Below are 3,406 nucleotides of genomic sequence, written 5' to 3'. Positions count from 1 at the left end.
AAACTAAACTTGAGGAAACAATAAACACAAATGAAGGAAGAGGCCAGTGCTCCCAATGCTGTAATGTTTTCATGGATTACTGCCCTGATTCAACATCAGATCAATGAAAAGCCTGGAGAATGGACCTTCAATAAGACATTGATGCGACATATTGGTGTGAAGCCTGTCTAAAGTCACCAGAACAAACAAGAAACACCAGATTTCATTGATGACAATAGAAATGTGTGATGAGAACGTACAGAGCTCCATTAAACTAAAGCGTCTGTCTGCAAACACCCTGAATGGATGGAACAAATGGATTACATGTACAAAGTGTCTTGTGGTTCGAGACGGGGGCTGTGCCAGGTGTGTGTGAGCGCCTTGGCTCAGAGGCACTGGCGACCCTCCTGATGTCTCATACTATTGTTTAGATACGAGGCAGGAAGAAAGCTGCACTTCTCTTTATAAAGCAGCTGCTCTCAGAAGTCTGAACAGAGACCTCAGTGGTGGCGACGGCACGTTCATTAATCTGCCTCCTGTAGCGATCACGGATCAATTGGACAATCGTCCGGTGTCCACTCGCTACCGTAGGCCCTCTGTCCAGAGCTCTGGGTTTATTTTAGATGGCTCAGGCACGAGGAAGGGGAGAGGAGTGCAGCTGTTGAGTTTACTTAAAAAGATTTAAAACTATGTATTAATAAATAAATAAATAAATAAAGCTTAAAAGATGCTATATAAACAATAAAGGTAAAATTCTAGTCTTGAAGAGACCAGGAAGGGCATGAGCGCCTGTCCCACCTAACTCAATACTAAAGAATTTCATCCCCTCAGAGAATGAAGCTTCTCCCAGAACTCTGGATCCCCTGGTGGTCCTGGTGAGGGGTTCTACTCCAGGTTCCCTACCCTGTCCATGTGGTGTGTGTGTGTGTGTGTGTGTGTGTGTGGGCGGGCGGGGTGGGGGGGGGGTGTCAGTCGTGTGCCGTAGTGTGGGTTGTACTGGAGGCTCAGGGCCGAAGAAACGTCTCTCACTTCTGAAGAAGAAACCTGATTCCAAGAATCTTCTTTGGTCTCACTCAGAGAAGTAACACCACTCCACTGGAGGTTTGAAATTTTCACAGGATCTTTATTCACTCAAAGGATTACAGGTTATAATTCAAAATTGGTACAAAGGTAAAATAGCAATAAATGAAGAAATGGAGAACTGTGGAGGATGCAAAGCAGCTGGCACAAGAACGCCAGCACTGGAAAAATCTGGTCGACTCACCGCACTGGGACGGGATACCCTGACCCTCGCTGGAACCTCAACTCTTACATGTCTCAAATTTAAGACGTGTTATTTGAATATGGTGAATTCAGGTGAGTGGTTTTTTAGATTTTTCTGCTCATAATAATCTGTTTTAGTCTGAATTTAGTGTCTGGCTGACATCTACCTTGGAGGTATACTTTCTGCAGATTTCAGGAAACTTTCAAAGATCTTTTCTCTGCCAATTCAGAAAGGGAAACTTGACAGCATATCACCCAAAGAGCTCGGGTGGGGGTGGGGGGGGGGGGGGGTGGGGGGGGGGGGGGGGCGTCTCTGAGTGAGAGCAAGCACCCACCCACCCGAAAACAGGGTCTACTGATACAGTCCGGTCCCATGGACACATCCTGTGATGCTGTGCACCTTTATCGTTACCAAGGAAACCAACCACAGCCTCAGGTCTCAACAAAAAAAAAAAAAAAAATAAAAAAAGGAGAGAAAAAGAGAGGAAAAGAAAACACATGCACACAGCGCACATCAGATACACATGTGAGTTCTTCAGGCCCAGATCCAACCACTCAGGATGAAATAACAAACTGGTCTGGTTCAACACGGTTCAACTCCTGCTGCAACCACATCCTGCCTCACCTTGGTGCTGAAAAAGCTAATAAGCTGGATTACAATCACAAATTATCTCCTCAGTTAAACACAGTCAGCCCTGAGTGGAGCAGATGATAATATATGATTAGATGAGCATCCATGATATGACTTAAAACATAAATGAAAACGGAGTCAAAAGTGTAAAAAGGGAGATTAAAAAGGACATCCACCGTGGTCCAGTATTCGGCAAAACAACACTTTTTTTTTCACCACAGTTCACAAAAGGAAAAGGAACCTTGTTCCACTGTCTGTAGGAACGTGATCAGATTCATCATTTCTGGAAAAAGCTCATAAAAAGCATCTGGTCTTCACAGCAGGAAGGTTCAGAGGACCGACTTCATCCCTCCACTGCACTCCGCTCAGCGTCCGCCCGGTCTGCCGGTCTGCCTGTCTGCCCCCTGCTGGCCTGCAGAGACATGACGACACAGGAGTGAGGAGAGTCTGGCTCCACCCAGAGCTCCAGAGCATCAGCAGAGAGGAGAACAGTACCTTACAGTACAGCCACAGCACCCCCTGCAGCAGCAGCAGAGACAGCGGCACCACCACCCATCTGGCGATCACAGCTGTTGGATCTGAACACACAGAGAACAATCAGCGTCTGTCTGAGGACTGCTGGGAGTGAGACCATCAGAGTCCTCCATCTGGGCTCCACCACTGCTCCATCCCTCCTGAAGGACCCAGAGACACTGAAACTGCTCCACCTGGGGAAGCTGTCCCCCCGACCGCACCCTGGATAGGATATATGATGGCCTCCACCCCTACACGGTTACCTCCACCTTCCAAACAAAACTGATCTGAAACAAAACTGTAAAACCCACACATGTCCTCTGAAGGGTGGAGTAAAGGAGGAGTCAGTTTCTTCTTACCGAACACAGACAGAGACAGCAGGCGGCTCTCTGAGGAGAAGTTGCGTCCAAAAACATGGAGGTGATAAACACAGCTGTAGTTTCCCCGGTGGCCGGGCTCTGCGGCAGGAAACAGGAAGTGTGCAGAGTGATTGACGGCCGGCTGGGTGGAGCTGTAGGAGGTGTTGGAGGAGGTGAAGGTGAGCTGGAAGGAGCCTCCTGGGTACTGTGGCTGGATGGAGCAGCTGATGGTGAAGGTGGAGCCCCAGATCACCTGGAGCCCCTGCTGCTGGGCCTCAGAGACCCCAAGCATGGAGGAGGAGGAGGACACGGAGAGGACTGGATGGAGCAGCAGGTCTGGAACACACACACACACACACACACACACACACACACACACACACGCTCAGTCTTGTATTTCTATCCTTGTGGGGACCGTCCATTGACTCCCATTCATGTCTAGCCCCTAACCCTGACCCTTACCCTAACCCTAACCCACACCACAATAAAGCCTAACCCTAAAGAAATGTTTTTGCACTTTTACTTTTTCAGTAACAACAACATGGTCAAGAAAACACTGTTTCTCCTACTTAGGACCGGAAAAAAGGTCCCCACAAGGCACGTCGTTTCACGTTTTGCTATCCTTGTGGGGACATTTGGCCCCAACAAGGATAGAAATACG

The 3,406-nt window shown here is 48.3% G+C and overlaps 1 long non-coding RNA gene across 1 annotated transcript; it reads right to left on the bottom strand.

Annotated features, from left to right (window-relative positions):
• Positions 1–2,059: 2,059 nt before the first annotated feature.
• LOC115384925 (uncharacterized) lies at positions 2,060–2,791 on the bottom strand. Its single transcript, XR_003931005.1, has 3 exons — positions 2,746–2,791; positions 2,369–2,451; positions 2,060–2,285 (listed from the first exon to the last, which is right to left on the bottom strand). It is a non-coding gene; the product is annotated as an uncharacterized LOC115384925 (long non-coding RNA).
• Between the last annotated feature and the right edge of the window lie 615 nt (positions 2,792–3,406).

Source organism: Salarias fasciatus, unplaced genomic scaffold (assembly GCF_902148845.1).
Source record: "Salarias fasciatus unplaced genomic scaffold, fSalaFa1.1, whole genome shotgun sequence".
Classification (NCBI taxonomy): Eukaryota; Metazoa; Chordata; class Actinopteri; order Blenniiformes; family Blenniidae; genus Salarias; species Salarias fasciatus.
This window is presented reverse-complemented; position numbering and strand designations above follow the sequence as displayed.